Genomic DNA, 25,721 nt, shown 5'->3' on the forward strand with positions numbered 1-25,721 from the left:
AGGAAAAGGGCTCTTGGCCTTGGTCGGGGGACACAGTGCCCTCGGGGCTCAGAGGAAGCATGATTCCATTTGGCTGGTAGTCGGTAAAGGCTTCTTGAAGGAAGAGGCATTTTCAGCTGGTCTCTGAGTCCTGGGGAGAACCTGCATGTGAACAGAAGGAAGAGTAATTGAGGATGGCGTGGGGACCATCCAAAGAGAGAGGTGAGAGAAAATCCTTGAAAATTTTATGCACTGACAAGGGACACTGTGGGGAATGTATGGGGAGTAGTGAATCAGTTTAGCTGGTGGAAGGGCCAGTGAAGGGGGGAATAATGTTGGAAAGGTAGGTAGGGGCCAGGTCACAGCCTTGAAAGCTGTGATTGTCTGGACTGGTTTCATATTGGATGGGGGCATAAGAGGAGAACTTTTGTAAAATAAATTAAGACGGGAGACAAGGGACATAGGTAGAGCCACCAGCCCATTACAATGCAGGTTACCCATGACTGAGAGAGAAGAGCTTTGCTCCTCTGGTTTTCATAAGGATTCTTATCATAAAGACTGATCCCCATGTAAACTGTTAAAGTCTCATTGCATTCAGTAACATTGATGTTCTGAGTTTGCTGGCCATACTGAAGAGTTGTTGAGTTTGGCCTTGACCCTGCTCCTGAAATGGAAGAGCAGGGAATCATTGAAGGAGCAGCAAGTAGAGGAGGGAAAAGAAGGAAGAAGGAGATTGTCATGGTAGAACTTTTGTTAGATTGGTCTCTAAATCATGTTTTTGATGCAGATAGTGAATCATTGTATTTTTAAATATTTCAACTTGTAATTGCTCATTGCCGGTATGTTGATATAGTTTGTATCTTGTATATTTATCTTGTATCTAGCAATGTTGCTAACCTCATTTAGTTTTAGGTGTGTGTGTGTTTGTGTGCATCCCATCCAATTTTCTACATAAATGATCACATTGTCTGTGAATAAAGACAGTTCTAGTTTTCTCCAATCTGGATATCTTTTATTTCATTTTCTTGCCTTATTGCAATGACTCGAACTTCCATTAAACATTTTTTTTTTTTTTAAATGCTACATAAAAGTGCTTGAGAGTGAACATCCTTGTCTTTCTCCTGATCCTAGCAGGAAATCATTCAGTTTTTTCCACCATTAAGTATGATTTTAGGTAGAGTTTTTTTGTAGATGTCCTTTATCAAGTCAAGTTTCCTTCTCTGTATAGTTTTCTGAGAGTTTTTATTAGGATGACTGTTTGAATATATACATATTATATATATATGTATATATATATAATATACATACAAATATAATGTTAGTATGGTAAATTACATCAGTTGACTTTTAAATATTAAATTACTTTTACATTCCTGAGATTAAATCCCACTTAATCATGATTTATTATCATTTTTATATATTGTTGGACTTTATTGCTGAATTAAAAAAATCTGTATTCGTGAGGGATATTAGTATAGTTCATTCTTTTTTCTTATAATGTCTTCGGGGTTGTCAGGGTAATTTGTTACTGGGGTGATTTTGGCTTACTAGAATGAACTGGGAAATATTCATTCCTTTAAAATTTTCTGGAAGAGTCCATGTAGAATTGTTATAATTTCTTTCTTAAATGTTTGACAGAATGCACCAATGAAGCCATTGGGGTCTAGAGATTTCTTTGTTGGAAGTTTTTAAACTACAAATTCCATTTCTTCAATGCACTTTAAGGCTATTTAGGTTATCTGTTTTTTTTTGTTTGTTTGTTTGTTTTGTTTTGTTTTGTTTTTTTTGAGTGAGCTTTACTAGTTTATATATTTCAAATTGGTCCATTTCATCTATGTTGCTGAATTTACTGCTGTTCATAATATTCCCTTATTATCCATTTAATATCTGTGGAATCTATAGTTCTCATTCTTGACATTGGTAATTTGTATCTTCTGGCTTTATCCTGATTAGTGTGGCTAGAGGTTTGTCCTTATTAGTGATCTTAAAAAGTTAGGTTTTGGTTTAATTGATTCCCCTATTTGTTTTCAGTTTTATTAATTTTTGATCTGAACTTTATTATTTCCTTTTTTTCTACATACTTTGGATTATATTTGCTTTTTTTTAAAGTCCTTTTTTTAAAAGAGCAGTCTTAGTTTTTTTTCTCTTTCTTTCTTTCTTTTTCTTTCTTTTTTTTTTTTTTTAAGATTTTATTGATTTATTTGACAGAGAAAGAGAACAAACAGGGAGAGTGGCAGGGAGAGGGAAAGGGAGAAGCAGGCCACTTCCCCCCAACCCCCTGCCACCATGGAGAAGGGAGTCTGATGTGGGGCTCCATCTCAGGACTCCGGGATCATAACCTGAGCTGAAGGTAGATGCTTAACCCACTGAGCCATCCAGGCACCCTAAGAGCAGTCAGGTTTACAACAAAATTCAGACAGAGGTACAGAGAATTCCCATATATCTCTGCCTTCACATGTGCTTAGCCTCCTCTATTATCAACATTACTTACCAGAATGCCAGAATGATAATTGTTTGTTTAACTGAGGATGCACCCACACGGACACGTTATAACTACCCCAAATCTGTAGTTCAACTTAGGATTCACTCTTGGTGTTGTACATTCTGTGGGTTTGGACAAATGTATAATGACACATACAATCATTATGATGTTACATCAGGTACTATAGTATACAAACTATTTTCACTGCCCTAAAAATTCTCTGTGTTCTTCCTACTCATCTCTTCCTTCCCACCTCTGGCAAACACTAATCTTTTTATTGTCTCTATAGTTCTGCCTTTTTCGAAATGTCATGTAGTTGGAGTTGTACAGTATGTAGCCTTTTCAGATTGGCTTTTCACTTAGTACAGGCAGATTTTGTGTTTTGCTTTATTGAGCTTCACAGATAATGCCTTTTTTTTTTTAAACAAATTGAAGGTTCGTGGCAACCTTGTGTTGAACAAGTCTATTGGTGTTATTTTCCCACAGCATTTGCTCATTTTGTGTCTCTGTATCACATTTTGGTAATTCTCACAATATTTCAAACTTTTTCATTATTATTATATCTGAATTGCTGCAGTCTCATGATAAAACTAACAGATGAGGATTTGTTTCTTACGGTTGAGCAAGGAAAGTAGCTTATAAGAGGTGGGATCTGTTCCCGGTGAAGATGCTGTGAAGACTGTTGAAATGGTAACAAAGAATTTCGAATATTATCTAAACTTAGTTGATAAAGCAGTGGCAGTTTGGAGAAGATTGACTGCAATTTGGAAAGAAGTTCTGCTGTGGGCAGAATGCTAGCAAACAACATCACATGTACAGAAAAGTTGTTTGTGAAGGGAAGAATCGATTGTGGCAAACTTCATCATTATCTTATTTTAAGAAATTGCCAAAGCCACCCCGGTCTTCAGCTACCACCACCCTAATCAGTCAGCAGCCATCTGCCTTGAGGCAAGACTCTCCACCAGCACAAAGATTATGACTTGCTGAAAGCTCAGATGATGTTTAGCACTTTTTTTTTCCCAATAAAGTATCTTTAAATTAAGGTATGTACATTGTGTTTTTTAGACATAATGCTTTGCTACACTTAATAAACTACAGTTTTGTATAAACATAACTTTTATGAGCACTGGGAAACCAAAAAGTTCATTTGATTTGCTTTAGAGTGATGTTTGCTTTCTGCAGTAGTCTGGCACCAACCTGTAATCATCTCAGCTATGCCTCTAAAATGTATTTAAGGTTACTATTCCATTGTCTGGATGTACCACAGTTTACTTATCCATTCACCCACTGAAGGACATCTTGGTTGCTTCTAAGTTTTGGAAATTAGGAATTAAACTACTGTAAACATCCTTTATTTGACGGAGTTCACAAGTAGACAGAGAGGCAGGCAGAGAGAGAGGAAGGGAAGCAGGCTCCCCACTGAGCAGAGAGCCCGACTTGGGGCTTGATCCCAGAACCCTGAGATCAGGACCTGAGCTGAAAGCAGAGGCTTAACCCACTGAGCCACCCAGGCATTCCTATGTCTTCCTTACTAATCTGTATACATTTATATCCTTTTCTTGCATTTTGACATTTTAGTAAGTGTTCCCACAATGATGTTGACAAGGATTGATGAGAGAAAACATCCTTGCCTTGTATCTGATCTTAGTGGGAAAGCTTTGAGTTTGATGTTAGCTGTAGGTTTTTTAGTAGATAGTCCTTATCGCGTTGGGGAAGCTCCCTTCTAAGTTGGTTGAGAATTTTTTTTTTTTTTATTACAAATGGGTGTTGAATATTGTCAAGTGCTTTTTCTGCAATTGATATGATCATGTGATTTTCTTTTTTAGTCTCTTGATATGATGGATTATGCTTATTGATTTTTTTGAATGTCAAACCAGCCTTCCATACCTTGGATAAGTCCCAGTTCATCATGGGGTATGATTCTTTTTATACATCGTTACATGTGATGTGCAGTTTGTTGGGGGGTTTTTGCATCTATGTTCAGGAGACATATTGATCTGTAGTTTTCTTTTTTCATAAAGTCTTTGTCTGGTTTTGATAATAGGGCAATGCTGGCCTCATTAGAATGAGTTAGGAAGTATTTCCTCTGCTGCTGTCTTCTGAAAGAGTTAGTTGAGAAATGGTGTAATTTATTTCTTTATGTTTGGTAGAATTCAGCAGTGAACCCATATGGGCCTGGTACTTTCTATTTTGGAAGGTTATTAACTATTGACTCGATTTCTTTAATAGATATAGACCTAATCGGATCATCTGTTTCTTCCTGTGGGGATTTGTCTTTCAAGGAATTGGTCCATTTCACCAGGGTTATCAGACTTGTTCATAGTGTTCCTTTATTATCTTCTTAATTTTCATGGGATTGATAGTGATGTCCACTCTTTCATTTCTGGTATTAGTAATTTGGGCCTAATCCTTTTTTTTTTTTTTTCCTAAATCTGCCTAGGTGAGGCTTATAGATTTTATTTTATTCCTTCTTTTCAAAGAACTAGCTTTGGTTTTATTGATTTTCATTATTGATTTCCTCTTTTCAATTTCATTGATTTCTGCTCTAATTCTTATTTTTTATTTTTTAAAGATTTTATTTATTTATTTGACAGAGAGAGATCACAAGTAGGCAGAGAGGCAGGCAGAGAGAGTGAGAGGGAAGCAGGCTCCCTGCCGAGCAGAGAGCCCAATGCAGGACTCGATCCCAGGACCCTGAGATCATGACCTGAGCTGAAGGCAGCGGCTTAACCCACTGAGCCACCCAGGCGCCCCTACTCTAATTCTTATTAATTATATTCTTCTGCTTGGTTTAAAATTAATGTGCCCTATTTTTAGTTTCCTAAAGTGAAGCTTAGATTATTGACTTTAGGTCTTTCTTCTTTTTTAATTTATGCATCGAGTGCTATAAATTTCCCTCTAAGCACTGTTTTCCCTGCACCCCACAAATTTTGATAAATTGTGCTTTCATTTTTATTTAATTCAAAATATTGACTCATGTGTTATTTAGAAGTATGTTGTTTAATCTGCAAGTACTTGGGATTTTCCAGCTATCTTTTACTGGTTTCTAGTTTAATTCCGTTATGGTCTCAGAGCAGAAATTGCATGATTTCTATCCTTTTAAATTGTTAAAGTGTGTTCTGTGGCTGAAAATGTGGTCTATCTTGAAGATTCTCTGTGAGCTTGAGAAAAATGTGTGTTCTGTTGTTGTTGGATGAAGTAGTCAATAGATGCTAATTAAATCCAGTTGACTGATGGTGTTGCTGAATCCAACTATATTCTTATTGATTTTCTGCCTGCTAGGTCTGTCCATTTTTTGAGTGAAGGGTGTTGGAGTCTCCAACTATGATAGTGGATTCATCTACTTCTCCATGCAGTTCTATCAGTTTTTGTTTCATGTAGTTTGATGTTCTGTTGTTAGGTACATGCACATTAAAATTGTTATGTCTTCTTGGAGAATTGACCTCTTTATCATTTTGCAATACCTTTTTTTTATCCCTGATATTTTTAGTTAGTTTCACTTTTGCTCTGTCTGAAATTAATATAGTCCCTCCTGCTTTCTCCTGATAAGTATTAACACAGTGCATTTTTCTCTGTCCATTTTCTTTTGACCTATACATGTCTTTGTATTTCAAGTGGACTTCTTCTGGACAGCTTATAGTTGGGTCATGTTTTTTGATCCATTCTGACAATCTCTGTCTATTAACTGGTGCATTTAGACCACTGAGATTCAAAGTGGTTATTGATATAGTTGGAATAATATCTATCGTATTTGTTACTGCTTTGTGTTTGTTGCCCTTGTTCTTTGCTCCTGTTTCGATCTTCTACTCTTTTTCTGCCTTTTGTGTGTTTTGTTTTTGTTTTGTTTGTTTGTTTGTTTTTGAAAGAGAGAGAGAGCACAAGCAGGGGGCAGGGGAAGGGCAGAGGTAGAGGGAGAGAGAATCCCAAGTGGGCTCCATACTCAGCATAGAGCTGGACATGGAACTTGATCTCACAACCCTGAGATCATGATCCCAATGAAGAGTCAGATGCTTAACCAGCTGAGCCACTGAGGCATCCCTGCCTTTTGTAGTTTTAACTGAACATTTATTTATATTTGTTCTATTATGTCACTCTCAATTCAAGTTTGAAAATTTGTATTTGCAAATAGAGGGCAGTACATTCCTAGGAGAATATTGGTATTTATGTTTATTATTTTTTTCAAAAACAAAATGAAAGCACAACACAATTATTATGAAATTGGGTAGCTTAATGAACATCTTGCTTCTTCGGTGTCTCTAATTACTCAATATTTAAGTGAACATTTGGGTTTTCCTGTTGGTTTTCAGCTGGAGCTGAGAAATTGGATTCTCTTCCTTTCCCAAACTTGGACATTTTTTACATTTTTGCAGCATTTCAACTAATGCCTATGAGTTTTTGGTTTAAGTTCAGAGTTGCAAAATATAGATGGGTGCCTTGCATCAGTCCTTCAGGTAGTTCCCGGATAGCCTATAACAGACATACAAAGTAATTTGTGGATAAGGTCTGTTCTGCTTTCTCTGGAATTGGGGATTAAGGGTTCTAACTGGGAACATGGGCTGTCACCACTTCAAGACTGCTGTCATGCTGGAGATTGAATGGAGCAGGTCAAGTAAAAATGTCACAATGCTTTCCTATTGTTTTCAAGTTCCTTTTTTTTTTTTTTTAATTAACTATTCTCTTGGCTCTGTAAACCTTTGACTCTTTTCTAGAGTTCTGACAAAGTTGTTTCTGGCTATTTCTGCTGTGTGTGTGTGTTTGTGTGTCTGCATATGTGTGTGTGCACATGCTTTAATTTTTCTCTGTGGATATGAGAGCTTAAAGCTGCTGCCTCTGCTGCCATTTGCTCAACCTTCATTTTTTGGAAGATATTTTTGTTGGGTATAAAAATCTAGGTTCATAGTTTTTCTCTTTCAGTACCTTAAAGTTGTTGCTCCATTGTGTTCTCTTTTGCATTTTGTCTGATAATAAATATATTGTCATCTTTATCTTGTTCCTCTGTAATAACATGTCTTATTTCTTTGGCTGCTGTAATTATTTTTGTCTGTATTCCAATTTTGAGCATTTCAATTATGATATGCCTTGAGGTAGTTTTCTTCTTCATGTTTCTTATGCTTGGGATTTCTTAAGATTCTTAGATCTGTGGGTTTATAGTTTCCATAAAACTTGGAAATTTTTCATGAATTATTTCTATGAATATATTTTCTTCTCCTTCTCCCTTTCCTCTCCTCTGGGACTTAAATTACACATATGTTAGACCATCTAAAGTTGCCCCACAGCTCACTATACTTTTCTTTATTCTTCCTTCTTTCCTCCCTCTCTCCCTGTCTTCCTTCTTTCCTTCCTTCCCTCTCTTTCTCTTCCTCCCTCCCTCCCTCTCTTTCTTTCTTTTCCCTCTTTTCTGTATTTCATTTTGGATACTTTCTTTTACCAACTTTTTAAGTTCTTTTTTTCCTGCTACATCTCATCTGGTGCTAATCCAGTTCAGTTTATTTTTTAATCTCACACAATTCAGTTTTTCCTCTCTAGAATTCTAATTTGCATCTTCTTTTCAATCTTTCATGCCTTTGTTTAACTTTTGAACATATGGCATATAGTAATAAGGACTGTTTTAATATCGTCGTCTGCTAATTCTGACATCTTTGCCAGTACTGGTTTGGTTTGGATTGATTTGATTTTCTTTTCCTATGGGTAGTATAGTTTACCTCTGTACAACATGGGTTTGAACTCCGTGGATCCACTTATTCACAGATTTTTTTCCCCCAACAAATATACTACAGTACTGTTAAAGTATTTTCATGATTTTAAAATAATATTTCCCTCTAGCTTACTTTATTGTAAGAATAGAGTATATAATGCATATAACACACACAATATGGTTAATCAACTGTTTAAGTTATTGTTGAGGCTTCTAGTCAATGGTAGGCTATTAGCAGTAAAGTTTTGGGGAAATAAAAAGTTATATATGAATTTTTGACTGCACAGGGATTGGCTCCTCTAACCCTCATGTTGCTCAAGGGTCAGCTGTATTTTCCTGCTTCTTTTAAAAAATCCCGAGTTTTCATTGGGTTATAGATATTGTGATGGATATTTTTGTATTCCTAGAAATATTCTTGAACTTTATTCTGGGATGTGGTTAAGTTATTTGGAACCAGTTTGATCCTTTTGAGTCTTGCTTTCACCACTTGTTAGGCAGGATTACAGCTGTGACAGCTGGGGCGGGAACTTTTAATGTAATCTACCCAAAGTGGATCATGAGATTTTGGTTGAAAATGGCACTGTTCTTGGCCCTATGTGAAGTGCTAGTCCCTCAAATCTTTTGGAGTGGATCTTTTCCTGACCTTGGAAAAGATAAACTCTGTCGAATACTTCAGGGGGATCTTTGGAAAACTCTCCAGATTTCTCACCTTGTGTACATCTCTCTTTGGTACTCTGTCTTGATACTCTGGCTGCCTCTATCTCTCTCGATGCTCAGATTCATCCTCAGCTCAGGGCATCTGCTGGACTCTGCCTGTGTTCCCCCTCCCCCCAACCCCTGCCAGTGTTGTTCTGCAAACTTAAGGCAGTAGGCTGAGGCAATCGCAGGGCTCATCTTTTTTATTTTAGTCCCTCAGGGATCACTGTCCTTTGTTGTCTCATCTCCAGTATATTGAAAACCATCATTTCATATACTTTACCATTTTTTGGGGTTGTTTCAGGAAGAAGGGTAAATCTGGTCCCTTTTACTCCATCTTGGTCAGAAGCAGAAGTCTGAGGTGTTTTTAAAAATACAGATAATTTGACTTTATTTAATGACGGGGGCAATGGAGAAGATGAAGATGCGAGGGATGCTGGAGAGGAGGCAATTGTTGGAATGAGATGAGAAGGGATAATTTAATGTTTTAATCTGCCACTGACCAATACTCTTTCCAGGCTCCTGTGGGTATTGGGGAGAATAATTCCTAGCAGCCCCTGCCTTCAAGGAGCCCATGATTTGAAGGGGCAGGAGAAATGGTTTATAGTTGTTTTAATCAAGAGGTACAGTTGCTGAGACAAAGCAGATGTTTCATGTTTCCAAACTATGAAGAATTAGATTCATTTAAAACGTTTTTCACTGAACGCAATTATAAATGCAGTTCCAGGAAAGCCTACAAATCAGGATAGATTTGTTCAGCCATTAAGAGAAGAGGATGGTTAATTTTGTGAGGTGTCTGTAGGAAGGAGCTTGAGACTCACCTGTGAGCCTCCTTGTTCTTTCCTCTGCAGGAAGCCGTGGTGCCCCCTTGCACAATAAAATGGGATAATGGCAGGCATCTTGTAGGGTTTTCATGGGATGTACATGTAAGTCACCCATCAGGGTGCCTAACATCTAAGAAGTGATTGGCAAATGGGGTTCCCATGTCTGTGCAAATGAGTCCTGTTAGTGTCTTTGCATAGTGTGATGTTCTGATGGGCATTTCCACATGGGTCCCAAGTCTCTATGCCCATCAGCATTGGAGCCTTCTCAGACAGGAGCTGTGGTGGCTTTCTGCATTCTGAGAGATGCCATTTCTGGCTCCTGTGGACCCCTTCTTCATTCAGAGTCACTCCCTCTTGATCGCCTTCATCATACAAGTCTGAAGGCCCAGAAGGACAGCAGGAAGCAACAGGATGTAACCTCTACTTCCAGAACATTGCTGCCAGCCTGTCTCAAAAGAGCATTCTGCTTCAGAGTTGAGCCTGAGGAAAGGGCCAGCTGCGGTCAGGGAGGAAGAGAGGAAGGACTGAGGGGACCAAGACAGGAGAAGCCCTAATGAACAAAGGGTCTATGCAGGCCAGGACCCAGGTGCCCCAGAGGAGGCAGAAATGGGATCTCTCAGAATGCTGCCCTTTGCGTGCATGTGTGTGGGGTGGGCATGGTGATATAAGCTGGAGCATTGGCTTGGCGACCTCAGTGAGGTCAGCACCCCAGGAGCCTGGGACCTCTCTGTGCCCTGCATAGGTGACAGGGGACATCATCTCAGAGGCCATGCTAAGTTGGCTGGATGGAGTTATCTTGCTCCTCCCCCCTCTCAGGGACCTTAGAGCTAATTTGAGGGACTGGCATGTATGAGCGATGGAAGACTCCCAGTGTGCCTGGCCCTTGACACACAGTTTGTCCTCCTGACATCTTAAGAATGCCCTGGGGGGTAGGTATTGACTTTTTGATAAGAATGCTGAGGTTCACAGAGGTGAAGGAACTTGTTCAAGGTCATGGATATATCTTAGCTTGGATATGAGTTCAAATCTGTCAGCCTCCAAACCTCAATCCTTCTAATGTGCCCCATAGGTTCTGTTCCTGTTCTGGAAATCTGGTTTGGGGTCATCATCATGCAATAGGCCTAGTTAGAAAGCCAGCTAGGGGCACACACGTTCATGGTAGTCTGCAGAGTCCCGGCACCTGTGCTGTCCTGGGCAGGTGCATGTGGCATTTTTTTGCTCCTTCCTTGCATGGTCAGAATAGGCCAGCCTGGGTGACAGTGACAACAGCCTCCAATCCTGGTGACCGATATCTCACGCAGGCTACACGTCCATCATGGGCTGGCCTGAGGGTGCTGCTAGCCTGTCATCATCCTCCTCACTTCAGGAATCAGGCTGAGAAGGCACCACTCTCTGCCATGCCTTTAGTGATACGGGTAGAGAAGCACAAATCAGCTCAGAGTTCTGCATGTCCCAACCCGCTTCCATTTCATTGGCCCTAGTAGGTCACTGGCCAGGCTTGACAGTGGTGTGGGGGAGCATCTCCACTGGTAACAGTCTCCAGTGGTTGCTCAGTTCCACACTCCAATGACTTTCAGAGCTCCTGGGGGTGCTTCCTCACCTCAGGCTGGAGTTGAAGCTGCCCAGCTCTCTGCCTTCAGGAGCTCACCCTCTAGTGGAGGGTGGTCACAACCCCAAGAAAGGGATGCCCCTGGGAGAGCACAGGGCTGTGGGGTACCCAAGACCTGTGACACATTTTGCTCGCGGAGAATTGCTGGAGGTGGGCGGGGGGGGGGAGACCACATCAGAGCCTCCAGTTCAAGGATGAGAAATCCCCAAAAAGGGACAAGAAATGAAGGGGCTTTGCAGTCTGAGGGACAGGTGTGCAAAGGCATGGAACCAGAGCCAAGAACATGGCGCTGGGTGAAGGCCAGTGGGTTGTGTGTTTGGAGCCCCAGGGTGTGGTGAAGAGGAAGGGGCTGAAGCAATGGGAGGCCTGGGGGTGAGGCTTTCCTGGCTTATGCTGTCCGCCTGCTGAGCCCTGGTGACAGGATTCTGGCCAGTGTGTACGGAGAGCACTGGGCACCCTTGCTTTGAAAGCCCAGCTAGGCACCTTGCATGCAGCAGCCATCAGCTCAGCCTGGATGGTTCTTGGCTGCAGCAGGGGTCTAGACCCTGCTAGCTTTTGCTGGCAGCCCCTGCTGTTCACCCTGGGGTGGCAGGTGGGGATGAATCAGCTCCATTCTTGGAGAACAAAAGCTCCTAGGTTGCCAGGGAGATGCAGGGGCTGCTGCCTGCACTTCCTGGAGTTGTGGTTTGGTGGGCAAGAAATGGGGACTCAGCGTGCCTGGAGCGGAGCTCTGTCCTGAGCGGGGCAGGGCTGTGTTGAGCTGCCTTTCCATGCCTTCTTTGTGGAGGGACTCTGTGGGTCAGAGCCGAGCAGAGGCTCCTCTGCCAATTGTTGTGTGAGTTTAGGCCCCCTGGTCTGCTCTCTATTTCCTTAAATTGAGATAATACCTGGCTCACAGGATGGTTGAGGTATTTCATGAGCGCAGAGGTGGAAAGCCCCCTGTCTGATCATTTATTCAATAAATTCTTATTTCTGTCTGCCACATGCAAGCACTGTACCAGGGCTGGAATCCATGCGGTGACGTGGGGCTGACGTGGCCCCGTGATGTACAGACAGCCTGGCTGGCACAGTGCTGTGCACACAGGAGCACTCACTGAATGCTGGTTAATGTTGTTCTCCAGGTCAGGAGCTCTGTGAGTGGGGTGTGGGGGGTGCTAGGAGAGGAGCATTTTTGGGAAGTGGAGGGATGGAGGGAGTTCTAATCCCTGGTGCCATAGCCCTGCTGGAAAGAGGGTGAGGGTCATTGGATGACCCTTCCATGAACTTAAGCTTCCTCATGAATGTGAGTGCCAGGGTGCAGGGGCACCCTAGAGGGTTTCCTGAGCCAGGGAGAGCTGCTGCATTTGCCTTTGGAGCCTGCCAGGGAGCCCCAGTGCAAGGATGAGCTGGCCTTTCCCTCCTCTCAATTAGCAGGTGAGGAGTGGGCTGTGGCGAAATGCATGGGGATGAGGAGCCCAGCTGACAGTCCCTCAGAGGTTGGGGGTTGGGAGAGTGGGGCAGAGGGCCTCCCCCACAGAAGGCTTCATCTCATCTGCTCTGCACCCCCCTTCATGCACAGATGAGGGAAGGTGTAGGTCAGATTTAGGGGCTTCCGGCTGTGTGGGAGTGCTGGGAATCTGTGAGGTGCATTTGAGGGTCGGACGTGGTATCGGGGTTATTGATGATATTGAGGGCTGTCAGGGGTGCCTTGTATGTGAATGCTCTGTGGTGGGGCCTGGGGGAGGGAGAAAGGTATGCTTGGGGAACTTCCCGAGAGGGTCATTGTTGCCGTGCCTTGGGGGTTGATGGCAGGTCCTGGGGTCACAGCTGGGGCCAGAGGTATGCTGGGGAGTCTGTGATGATGGGGGTATTGGGAGAGGATCATTGATAGTGTGGCGAGGGGGGATCAATGAGGATGAGGGAGCTCTCAGCGACTGTCCCAGAGGCTTTGCATTTGAGCTCTGCCATGTCTGTTTCTGGTCTCTGGGCCCCAGGAAGGCAGTTTGGGCTTGAGACTCTGTGAGGGGTTCCTGGGCAGAGAGGTATCTATGTGGCCTGGGGGCCTGGGGATGGGGTGAGGGGGTGGGGGCAGGGGGCTGTTGATCAGCCAGCAGGGAGGGGGAGGGGCTGAGCCCCAGCAACCAGGAGCCAGGGGTGTGGGAGGCTGGGCTACTTCTCACTGCGACTTTGCAGATGCTCAGGGTCATTACTTGCCGTTGTCACCAGGGAAGGTTGCAAAATGAAAATTAACTGTCAGAGAAGATTGATTCGTTTGATGTCTAACCAGGAGCAGCCTTTTATTACTGTAAAATGCTGATTTCCATTCGTCGCCAATGACAGGTGAGTCTTAGTGGCACTGAAGGAAGACAGACCCCCAGTCAGAACCCACAGAACACATGGCCCTTAGGGCCCAGCTCTCGTCCATTGTCTGAGGCTGTGGGAGTGAGACTCAGTGTCTGATTTCACTCACGGGGCAAGAACAGGTCTGTGGGTGGCTCCGTACACACAGGCAGACCTGGTGGTGAGACTTGGGGCTCTGGATTCAGACACATCTGGGTTTAAATTCAGGCTGGGCCACTTAGAAGCTCTGTGCCCCGGGGAAGCCTGTGTCCTCATCTGTGAAATGGAAGGGGCGTACCTCTCTAAGTCTTAGACTTTGGAGCACTTGGCACAGTGCCTGGCACCGGTTCTCAGGGGACAGGGCTGGAGGGATCAGAAGCTGATGTGATTCAGGACTCAGATCACTTTCCCAGGAGCAGCATTGATCAGGGGTGCCCATGAGCTAGAGGATGGACCTGAGTCAAAAGAGGTGGAGCAGTCAGGGAAGTAAAGTAGGAGGCTAGTGAGGACAGTTATCTGAGATGAGACTGTGCTCAAGCAGGGGAAGTCCAGGAGCACATGCCTACTGGGAGCTGGGAGCGGCCCCAGTGTGTGGCCAGGGGTGTTTCCTCATGCCTCCAGCACTTTTAATTTCTTAAATGTAGCTAGGAAGAAAAGGGCTGGGCTAGTTGAGGTCTTACCAGGTCTCAGTAATGGATGGCAACGATCAGGGGGTTTCCGGGAGGTTAGGAGGCAGCAGCCATTCTCCCCTGGGAACTTCTGGGGTTGGCAAAGGGTATACGGTTGGTGACAGGTTGGAGGGACTTCCTCATCTGGGGGGTTGGGGAAGAAGGGGCAAGTAGTGACACAGCAATCGAGTGGGAGGTCTCTGTGTTGGGCGTCTGTCTGCCCGCATGCCTGCCTCTTTGTTGCTTGGAAGGAGGCAGGGGCTGGGCCTGCAGCTGCCTGGGCAGAGCGGCTCCTGTGTGGGACACAGCTCCTCTCTCTGGTGACAGACTCACCGCGTCGCTCCCCACTCACCTCAACAGTCTGCGTGGGGCCTTGGGCCAGCCTCTCCTGGGCAAGAAGATTGTGGAAGTGTCCTTCTCCGGGTGGAGCTGCCAGCCCTCTGAGAGGTGTTCAGGGAATGGACCTGGCTGGGAGAGCCCCCAGAGGGGTGTGGTGAGCTCAGGCTGGGTGTGCACTGACCACTGCTCCATCTGTGGGGCCTGCATCCAAAGCTCTGTGGTGGGGGTGTGTGTGTGGGGGCGCTGCATCAGGGTCCAGGTGTCACCCAGTGCTGGGTTCTAGCCTGCAGGGTAGGGCACAGACCCAGCCCTGGCAATGAGGGTACAAGACATCCCCAAGGGGCAGATGAGTTATAAAGAGGACAGGTAGGAAATTCCAGGAAGTTTCTAGGCCAGGGAGATGCTGCAGAGGATGAACAGAAACTCGAAATGAAGGATACATGGGTAGGGGGCTGCCAGTCTCTGGGGTATGGGATGTTAAAGCCTGAGTGTTATGGTGTTTCACCTGCCAATTGGGCTAGGCTCTTAGCTCCAGGGTGGGGTGATGTTGCAGCTGCTGGGTTGGGAGAGGAGGGTGCCCAGCTGGGCATTATCATGGGGCATCCTGACCTGGCATTATGTAGAGAGGTTGGTGAGATCCTTACTGAAAATGAGGTAGATGGGCAGGAGGTCTCATGCTGCAGGGAAAAAAAACAAAACCAAAACCGGAAAACCCCAAACCAGGAACTGGGCCTGGGGGATAGAAGGCCTGGATTCTGCTTCTATTTCTGCTGTGAACTTGCTGAGCCGTGGACAAGTCCCTTCCCCTCTCTGGCTTCTAGATTTTTCCTCTGTAAAATGCAAGCCATGGAATAGAAAAGGGGACTTCAGATGTTTTCAAGAAGTGGGACCCTTTGTTCAAATGAAGTATTCCATGACCCCTCCTGACTATGACCACTCTTAACTGAGTGAAATGGGTAGAGTGGGTGAAGTAAGGTGAGTGGGTCACTGCTCTACTCCCCTCTCTCTTGAATTTAGGACACATTTAGGTCCCAGTGGTCAAGCTCATCTCCAAATCTCTGCTTACACACACTTGTGGATTTTAAACATTATATATATATATATATATATATATATTTTTTTTTTTTTTTTTAAGATTTTATTTATTTATTTGACAGAGAGAGATCACAATGAGGCAGAGAGGCAGGCAGAGAGAGAGGGGGAAGCAGGGTCCCCGCTAAGCAGAGAGCCCGATGTGGGGCTCGATCCCAGGACCCTGAGATCATGACCTGAGCCGAAAGCAGAGGCTTTAACCCACTGAGCCACCCAGGCGCCCCAAACATTATATATATTTTAAACCAATTTTTATTGAACATTTACTATGTGCCAGGCACTGTTCCAAGCACTTACGCAAATATTAACTCTTATTTCTCACAGTAGTCCTAAGAAGGAGGTGGTAAAACGGAGGCACAGAAAGGTGGTGACATTTCAAGGTCACACAGCTTCTGAGTGGCACAGCCAGGATTCCAGCCCAGGCAGTGGGGGTCTAGGTTCGAGGTGTTCCTCTGTTTCCTAACCCAGTAGATTACAGAAGGAGGTGGAGAGTCTCCTGGTAGAAGGAGGACCCAGCAGGTAATTAACTCAGTTGTTGCAGGCTCAGGGAGCAGTCTCTGGAGACCTGCCCCGTGAGGGTCTGCCTCTCGCCTAGCTGGGAGAGGCCTATCCTCGCTGCTGGGACCGCGGAGGCCCTGCGACGTCAAAGGCGAGTTTATAATGGCAGCGTTGCACGCGTTGGCGCGTCGGAAATTGAATGCGGGAGTTTCTCCGCCAGGCACACACTCTAACCACCAAATTTATTTAAGCAGATAAAATGCAGGGGGTGTAATGTCAGATTAATGGATAAATAACCGTTCTGGTTTTTGGCAGGATGGCGGGGAGCGGCAGTGAGAAGCCTCATTATGTGCTGCTCTGCCTCGAAGAACAAGCCTCGCGCTGCAACCCCAGCACCCGGGCCCGCGAACAGAGCATTAAATTGTTGGAAATGGCTCCCCTTCACTCGCAGAACAAAGATGTTTTCTCCAGAATAAATTGCCTCTCCCTCTCCGAGCGCTGAGCCCTGGTTTCCCACAAATGCAGCCTATGCTCGTGGCTCGGCTTGCCGGGGGCGGGGGGTGGGATGTTGGGGAGAGGAGAGGGGGGACGGTGCGGGCCTGGGAACGCGGCGCGAAGGGCGCTTCCTGCTGGGGCGAGGGTACCGGCCCCATGGGCTCTGGCTCCGGGGCTCTCCGTAGCCAGCTTCGGTGGCTTGGGGGAAGGGGAAGGAGCCGGCCTGCAGTTGTGTGCACAATGCCGAGAGTCTCCGGAGGAATGCGGTTCAGCTGGGGCGCGTTGAGAGGCTGTGCTGAGCTGTGATTATTAGGGCTTTGCGTTTCACGCCCTGGGTTTGCACGTCGCCTCACCAGCTGTGCGTTCCTGGCAAGTCATTTAACTTCTCTGAGCTCTGGTTATCCGTGAAAGGGAGATAACGGTCCCTCTCACCCGGGGTGGGGAGGAGTAATGAAACAGTGCAGTAGGGGAGTGCAGGTACTCTGGACAGCGCCAGCCGCTGCCTCCGCTTACCTTGGGGGGGCGGGGGGGGGCAGAGTTATGGGCGGAGCTCCGCCAAGACTCCTCCTCCTGCTTAATGGGCGCTAGATGGCTAAGAGGAGGAGAAATGTTGGGGACTCTGGAGAGCTGCTGGGCCTGGATGCAGTCACATGGACCAGGGTGGTGGGCTGAGGGACCCAAGCTCCTCAAGGTGGCTAGGCAAATAAGGCCCCCTCTCCTGGCTCCCCAACGTCAGCCCAGTGCCTGGCAGGCTCCTGGCTGGGTGGGACCAGAATCTCAGGGGAGGCTTAGCTTTGGCCTGGGGTAAATTTTGGCAGATTTGGAGCTGCCGCACTGGCTGCCCTGGGCTCAGTAGGAGCAGGGCTCAGAGAAGCTGCTCAGGGGAGAGTAACTGCTTTCTGTTCCAGAAGAGCCCCTGTGTCCCTCTTCTTCCTCCTTCTAGAAGCCACATGTGGCAGTGGAAAGAGCACAGGCTGAAGCCAGACTCATTGCTGTCACCTCCTAGCTGTGTTACTCTAGGCAAATTGCTTTCGCTCTGAGCCTCACCTTTGCCACTTGCTGACCCTGGAATAGTGCTTTCCCTTTGCAAGACTTATTATGAAGAGTGAAGCTCCTGGAGCAATGCCCAGCACACTCTAGGCTCTTCGGGCTTTCATGTTCTATCATGTTCTGTACTAGGTCCTGGGCTGGTCTCTGATGATGGGGTGGTGAGCAGGGTGGCCATGTGGTGGCTTCTGGGGGTTGGTCTGGGGAGCAGGGTTGACCAGTGTGCTGGTGGCTCTTTGGATGCATACATGGCTCTGGTGCTACTTACATGTGCCGCCTGCCCAGGGCCCTCAAAGTTGGGTTGCATGTGGCAGAATCTGGCCTTTGGGGCAGACTGCATCTTGCTCTGCCTTCTTCCTCCTCTGTCATGCCTTTTCCCCGTTCCTTGCCTGCTGCACCAGAGTTTCTGACTGTTCTAGCCCCGAGTTTAGAAAAGGAATGTTCCCAAAATGTCCGGGGTTTGGTTTTGGTGAGCAAAGCCTGCCGCAGATCCGTGGAGCATCCATTAGGGCATGGATCCCTCGTCGCTGATGGAGCATCTCCCAGCAGGGTCATTGGGCACCCTTCAGGTGCTGGTGTCCCCGGTGGGCAAAGCAGATGAGGTCCCTGCCCTCATGGATCTTTCAGTCTTCTGAGTCGCGGCGGTTACTGGGCACTTACCCAGTGCCGGGCTTGGTGCTAGCATTTTCACATCTCATCCAGAGAATGGACAGTGGCTGGTTTTGAATCCCACCCTCTTCCCAGACTGGCAGGCCCTGTCTGACCTGCCTCTTTGCTAGGGTCCCGCGAGCCCTGCTAACATAGAGCTCTGGGTTCTGACAGGGAGGGTTGGAACTTGACTCTGTCCCTTGATGCTGCAAGTCACATACTCCGTGTGAGCCTGTATCCTCCTGCACAAAATTGGGATGATACTCGCACCACATTCCAGGTGTGTGAGGAGGAAGCCTCCAAGCATAGATTCTGGACTGTTGTGGGGCTTGCAAAGTGGCTGGGTGTGTTGCTCCCCAGGGTGTAGGCTGGAGGCCCTGGCCCCTTCCCAGGATGGCAGCCATCTCCCCTCCAGCCCCAGTCCCAGCTCCTGCTCTTCCTCTGGTTTTGGAACCATGTTTGGGAGGCATGGAGTGGGCTCCCTGGGCAGCACTCCATCTCCCACCCACCGGGTCTTTGTTTAGCTCAGAATTAAAGCCGAAGCAGAAAACACAAAACATTTCCTGCATCGCAAGTGAAGGAACTGTCTGTCTTGTTGTCTCTCCAGAGCTGCCGGTGAGCTGCCGGTGAGCTGCTGGTAATTGTGGAGTCTGGCTGTGGGGGCCTCCCCTGGGAGGCTCGCTTTCCATCACTGTCCGTGTCTGTTATCATGGTTATCACATTCCCAAGCAGGCTCTGGGGAAGCGGGGCTGACTGGTGATTTTCCATTTTCTGGAGGGGCAGCTCCCACCTCCCCTCACTCACTTGGTCCGCTGGCCTAACTCCCTACAGCACTCTCTCGCCTCACCTTGAACCTTCTGTGGTGTCTCACCTATTGGTGTCGTTCTTTCGGGTGTGTTTGTCTGTGTCCCCACTGAGAGGGTGAGTTCCTGAAGACCCTGCTGGGTCCAGGCTGACATGTGCTGCAGGGACCATTAAAGATGCTGGGATAAGGAAGGGAAGCCAGGCACTTCTCTTGTGGGAGAGCTCAGGCCTCTGAGGCAGACCCAGCTTCTAAGTCTCGTTCTGTCACCGGCTCTGTGACCTTCCGAGACTTACCTAACTTCTCTGAGCCTTGTTTCCTTCCTTTCTAAAATGCAGGTGATCCTGGTCCCCGCTGGCTGTAAAAGTTGGTGTAAGGATGATCTTGAAGTTATATCCATAGCGTGGAGCTTAGCATCTGGCACATGGTACTTAGAAACGCTGGCACCAACGGGGCAAGAAGTCATGTCGGCTGGGCTTGAGTTTCCCTATGGAAGGAAGAACAGGGAACGGGGCATAGGAGAGAAGCGTGGTGGTTGCCCAGGCCACTCCATAGGCTGTGGGGATCAGGGGACAGACTCATGGTTGTCTGAGGACTAGGTGGGACTCACACTAAGAAGCTCAGGAGACACTGATTTTGGCTGAATTCATGCCAGCACATTAATTCACAGGGAGAAACCACAGCCTGGGTTCTCACATGCTCCCCCAGAAAGGAACCGCAGTGGGAAGTCCTAGCTTGGCCAGCTTCTCCAGGAGCTAGGGGGTCAGGTGCTTCCCACATTCATCTCCACTGGAGGAACCCTCTTGGGGGGCTCTAAGGAACTTCTTGGAAAATGTTTGGAGCCTGCTCTGGATGGAGGTCAGGACATGGCCCCTAACCAGCTTTCTCCACGTGCCTGATGTCCCTTACTGGATTCTTCCCATCCTTCTCCTTCCTCTGTACCTCTGCCTCCCTCTCTTTCTCTTGTCTGCCCCCTCTCCCGTATGTGCCCCTGCACAGATGTGAACGATTAGGGATGCAATTCCAGCGTGGCTCTTGACTTCCTTAAATTTCAAGTCATTAACTTTTTTTTTCTGATTTGAAACTTTCACCCCTGTGTTGGTGGTGCCCGTGTTTCCCCTGTTTTTCTTTATAATTCATCTATTAATATTCTTATTTATGTAATTTTATCTGTAATATACATTTATGTGATTTTTATCATTTTTTAACCTTTCAGAGACATTTTGTTTACTGCATGCAGATAATTTGCAGACACGTCTGAGCAGGGTTGGGCACTAGACTGTCCTCAGTGAACATGGGCAGATCCAAATTTATGAGCAAGAGGAGAGAAAAATGCTGTTGAGGTCTGGAAGCAGCCAGTGTGGTGTCGGTACCTCTGGGGTGGCCCGGCCATCTGCCCATTGGCAGGGGCAAAGCTTGTCGAAGGGAGACGAGTGTTCTTAGGGCTTCTCTCGAGTGTTTGAGGGTGTAGCTGTGGAGCACATGGGACAGACTTCCCCTGTTGGCACCTACCTCTGGAAGCCCACAGATGTACCCTTTCCTTCATCAAGAATATCCCCCTCTCGGGGCACCTGGGTGGCTCAGTGGGTTAAAGCCTCTGCTTTCAGCTCAGGTCATGATCCCGGGATCCTGGGATCGAGCCCCGCATCGGGCTCTCTGCTTGGCAGGGAGCCTGCTTCCCTTCCTCTTTCTCTGCCTGCCTCTCTGCCTGCTTGTGATCTTTGTTTGTCAAATAAATAAATAAAATATTAACAACAACAAAAAAAGAATATCCCCCTCTCTTTTTCTTGGAGATTTAAACATTATTCATCCTTGAAACTTAGCATTCCTCTCCATGTATAAACTTTTCCTTAGACAGGTTGTGTCCCTCTGATTTCTAATATCAGTTCTTTGTTCAGCTCTGGGAACTCTTCTGGTGATAGGCTTAGGAAGATAGCTGCTGTCAGTTTCTTATGTGTTCTTCAGTAACCCAAACCCCTGCATTTGGGTTCTTCTAGCATTTTCTCTTATGCTTATCATTTTTTCCGTTAAAGAAAGCTTCTACTCAAGTATTCTGTATCCTAGGTATGGTGGTAGACTGTCTTATTGTTCAAAATATTCACTGCTTCTTTTAGTGGAGGGATGTGCGGGCTGCTCTGATGGTGTCCTCCCTGGCCATGTGGCTTGCTTGGGCCAATGAAATACGGGTGAAGGTGTCTTAAGCCTCTTCCAAATGGAAGCTTTAAGAGCCGTCACATGGCTCTGGTGTATTTGATTTCTCTTCTGCCATGAGGGATTGGGGCTGCTTCCTCATCCTGAATAAAGAAACCATAGAACAGAGCTGTGACCAACCAGCAATAAACATGGAGCCTGAGGGGAAAATAACCTCTTGTTGATATAAGCCACTGAGATTTTGGGGTTGCTTATTATGACAGCATATCTTAACTTAAACTGACTAATACAATACTAATACGAATGATCTCAAATATATTTTTTGTTTTACTGGTACAATGAAGAAATGGCAGTGCCATTTCTGTTTTTTACTGCTTCCAAAAGCATTCTCATTAGAGGCATAGAGATATTAATTAAAAAACATTTTTATTGCAGTACAGATAACATATAGTGTTATGTTAGTTTCAGGTATACAACATTTTGCCTCAGTAATTCTGTACATGACTCAGTGCTCACCGCTCTAAGTATAGTCACCGTCTGTCATCATACGTTATTGCGTATTATTGACTATTCCCTATGCTGACCTTTTCATCTCCATGGCTTATTTATTTGATAACTGGAAGTTTGTACCTCTTAATCTCCTCTATCTATTTCACCCATTCCCCCTACTGACCTCCTCTCTGGCACCCACTGATTTGTATGGAGGTATTAATTTTGTTTATAACTCTGTTATTCGGTTGATGTAATATATTTCTTGTTCTCTTTGAAAACAACTGGTAGCATTTTTCCAAACTCTTCTTATGCTCTATGTATGAGTCTGTTTTAGAGTTGGCCATCCCTCTGACATTGCCCTGCTTTCTTTCCCTCCCTTCCTTCCTTCTCTCTCTCTCCCCCCCCTTCCTTCTTTCCTTGCTTCCTTCCTTTCTCTTTCTCTCTTTCTTTCTCTATTAGACTGCAGAGATTTTATTTCCTTTACCTATTTGTTTATACTTGTGTTTTCTCTGTTGTTCCTTCCTGCTTTGCTGAGGGATTTGGTGGCCTCCATGGGGGTAGAAAGCCAAGTTGTAAGCCTGGACACCCACCCAGAGGCCTGGCTGGTGGTGGGAAGTGTGTAGTTTGAGGCTGGGCACGTTTTCGGCTTGTCACTGTTGGTGCTGCTCGCGCTCTTTTTTTTTCAGTGATTGCAGACAGTTTTAATTGGATCAGAGAGAGAGAGTCCTTGGCACTGCTCCCCCGTTCTTTATCTTCCTGGGGATAATCCCTTTAGGTGTCTGGAGCTGGCTCTTATGTCACCTTCTCCCTTGACTGGCTTCTTGCCAGGCTTTTCTCTGGTCTCCTCAGCCACAGCTTGTGATGAGTTTCTGTGTCCTGCACACCTGGCCTGGCTTTCCCCTTCCAAGCCTTCCCCATTGTACACCGTTTCTACTGGATTAGAACCCAGAGTGGAACTCAGCTCTAAGCTGCCATCTGGCTGGTTATTAAGCTGGAGGGGTTGGGGTGTGGGGGTGTGGGGTCCCTTCCTTCTTCCTTTTTTTTTTTTTTTTTAAAGATTTTATTTATTTATTTGACAGAGATCATAAACAGGCAGAGAGGCAGGCAGAGAGAGAGGAAGGGAAGCAGGCTCCCTGCCAAGCAGAGAGCCCAACATGGGGCTCCATCCCAGGACCCTGAGATCATGTCCTGAGCTGAAGGCAGAGGCTTAACCCACTGAGCCACCCAGGTGCCCCCCTTCCTTCTCATCCCGGGTGTCATGCTGTTAATTCACCCAGAAGTGACCACATCAGTCCGTTGGCTCATATTCAGCTTAAGTGTGTCTTTCAAAAGCTTTTCACGGAGTCGTTCCCTCCTCTTATGCCTTTGGCCTTCTAAACTTCTCAACTTCTCTCTGTCTCTTTTTGAGGTATATTTTGCTGAATATGACCCATTGTTTCAGATGGCTGAAACCTTTTTGGATACCAACACTGGCAATTAGTACATTAACTAGCCCTGCAGTGGGGTCAGGAGCAATCAACATCCTCTGCCAAATCACTCATACAAGTTGAGTGGACAGATCTGCGGAGAGAGCCCTTAGACGTATCACCAGAGACGCTTCGTTGATTGTTATGAATCATCCTATTTTGGACCTGGTTAATCTCTGCATCCACCTGATGGCATGGGCACATGGCCCATCTCAGAGAAGGGTCCGGAATACTTGGCTGAAACCCAACTCTAAAGCCTAAAGGTGCAGATTCTTCAGGTAAATCAGCCAGTGAAGGGCAAGAAACTGATCACATATTCCCAGGGGTCACTGAACAGAGCCGAATGAAGAGGAACCACTCAGGGACCAGGATTCCAGGGAGTGCACCATCTGTGGGCTGAGAAAGGGCAGGGGAAGGGGCAGTGTTCCTGAGCCTCCGAGAAGGAAGCAGCGGGAAGGGAGAAGTTGCCTGATGGGAGCTGTGTCCTCATATCGGGGAACACAGCCATTGCAAATGTGGGTCCAGCTCAACTCTCTGCCTGCTGATGCCTCCCGGTGGCCCAAGGAGGAGCCAGGGGGCCAGGGAGCCCAGGAGTGGAATCCTGGAGGCCAGCCTCATGGGGTATGGACGAGGGTGGATTGGGGGGTGCAGGTAGACCAGGCAGCTGGCCAGGTGAGGCTATGACGGCACGTGCATCTATAAAAGTGCTCCCTAACCTCCATGTGGTGCCACTTCCCATCACTTGTCAATGTCCCCCCAGCTTCTGTGAATGAAATACTTGCTTGGGAGCGGGTTCCCTGGAATGGAGAGCGGGCTTCTTTGTTGTCAACTATGGATTCTCTTGTCGATGCGGTGAGTTTAATTATTGAGTTTTAATTACTATTGAGTTTAATTACTGACTTGTGGGGATATGATGATGTTTGATTTTGGCAGATCAAATGCCATAGGAACAGAGCCCCTGCCTAGGCCAGATAAGAGAGAGCAGAAGAGCAGAGAGAGCCTCCCAGGAGTGGGAGGGGTTTGGTAGGTGCTCCTGGAATTGTCCCTCTGCCCAGGGCTGTCCTGAGCAAGACATACAGACAGAACTCAAGCAGATACACCTGGGGACTCGTGGGCCTGTGTTCACTTCTGAAGAGCTGAAGTTTCTGTCACAGTCTTGCACTTGAAGGGAAGGCAGGGTTGTGATCTGAACCATCCTGTTTCTCCAGGAGCTCGGATGACTGGCTGTCATTTGCACCCTGCGGCCGGGGGTGTGGTGCTCGGGGGTGTGTGGGATACAAAGAGCTAAGATGGAGTGTGTGCTGGGCTGAGCCTCTGAGGAGAGGGCCCTGAAACACCTCTTGAGTTATGTGTCCCCCTGCTGACCCCGCCCAGCACAGGTCAGTAGACACAGGGGGTCTTCCAGGGCCTTGGCCCAATGCGACCAAGTTAAACTCCTGTGGGGACAGTGCGGAAGATAGCCCAGGATTCCTTGGAACAGAGTGGGATTCCTTTGAGGCCAAAGCTGGGCACTGGGCAAGAGGGCTGGTGACGGCAGCAGGAGGAGGGCCTCCTGAGCCACGGGTGCTCAGAGCCCAGCCGGGTGTGCACACAGATGGCAACATCCAAAGAGTGGGGCGCCGAGGGAAGGTGTTCCTGAAGGGGGCGGGTATGTGCGTATGTCTGTGTGTGTGTGCATGTGTGACATTGACCTAGGCCATGAGGTTTAGAGAAAATTTGTTTTAATCATTCATTTTAAAATATAAATGTAATATAGCAATTATATGACAGAGTCTTTGAAAATGAAAGAAAAGAAAAAAAACCCACCTACACTTTAACCAATCGGGGTTGCACTGGCTTGTATTCTTCTAGGCCTTTCTCAAAGAATCGTGATTCTCAGGAAGCAGAGGGCAGGGATCACAGTGGGGTGACATTCTGGTGGGTAGAGGGCTCCTGGGGCTGGAGATGAGGTGGGGAGCATTAGGGAGAGATGTTGGCTGCTGAGGGCAGGCCTTGTCTTGGGTTTTGGGGTCCAGGCCTGAGCAGGATTTGTCCCAGTGGGTTCCCTCCTGCAGCCTGCCCTGGGGGCTGGTCCTTAATCTAGGTCCTTGAGGCTTTCCGTTGTCAGCGCAGGCAGTGGGCAGGGAGGTGACGAGCAGCACTTCGGCAGGCATAGCCAGCGGCGTCCCTGGGTAGCTCCGGGACACCTGGCAGGGGGCCGTACCAAGCATGGGTCTGGGCAGGTCTGCTGCCAGGAACTCTGGTCCCCTCGGCACTTTTGCGGCCTGGAGGCAGCTGTTGGACATCAGACAGGTGACGGCCAGTCTCTAGGTGGCTCTGCTAGCAGCACAGCTGAGAGCTTGCTGGGCCCTCTCTGCCATTCTGGAGATGCCTACTGGGCCAGAGCTTGGCTCTCAGCCCAGCTGCACATAGAACCCCC

At 46.8% G+C, this 25,721-nt stretch overlaps 1 protein-coding gene and 1 long non-coding RNA gene across 6 annotated transcripts in view; both read left to right on the forward strand.

The window, feature by feature from the left end:
• GRID1 (glutamate ionotropic receptor delta type subunit 1) overlaps positions 1 to 25,721 on the forward strand; it is a 680,604-nt gene that overhangs the window by 82,895 nt on the left and 571,988 nt on the right. The gene's annotated exons all lie outside the window — the stretch shown is intronic.
• Positions 10,517 to 16,703, forward strand: LOC116855600. Of its 2 annotated transcripts, none has more exons than XR_004380390.1 (3): positions 10,517 to 10,605; positions 13,491 to 13,604; positions 16,517 to 16,703. It is a non-coding gene; the product is annotated as an uncharacterized LOC116855600 (long non-coding RNA). The 2 variants fall into 2 exon arrangements; XR_004380391.1 differs by lacking the exon at positions 10,517 to 10,605 and adding an exon at positions 12,605 to 12,698.

The sequence above is a fragment of the Lontra canadensis genome, unplaced genomic scaffold (assembly GCF_010015895.1).
Source record: "Lontra canadensis isolate GAN:19392208 unplaced genomic scaffold, GSC_riverotter_1.0 scaffold3, whole genome shotgun sequence".
Classification (NCBI taxonomy): domain Eukaryota; kingdom Metazoa; phylum Chordata; class Mammalia; order Carnivora; family Mustelidae; genus Lontra; species Lontra canadensis.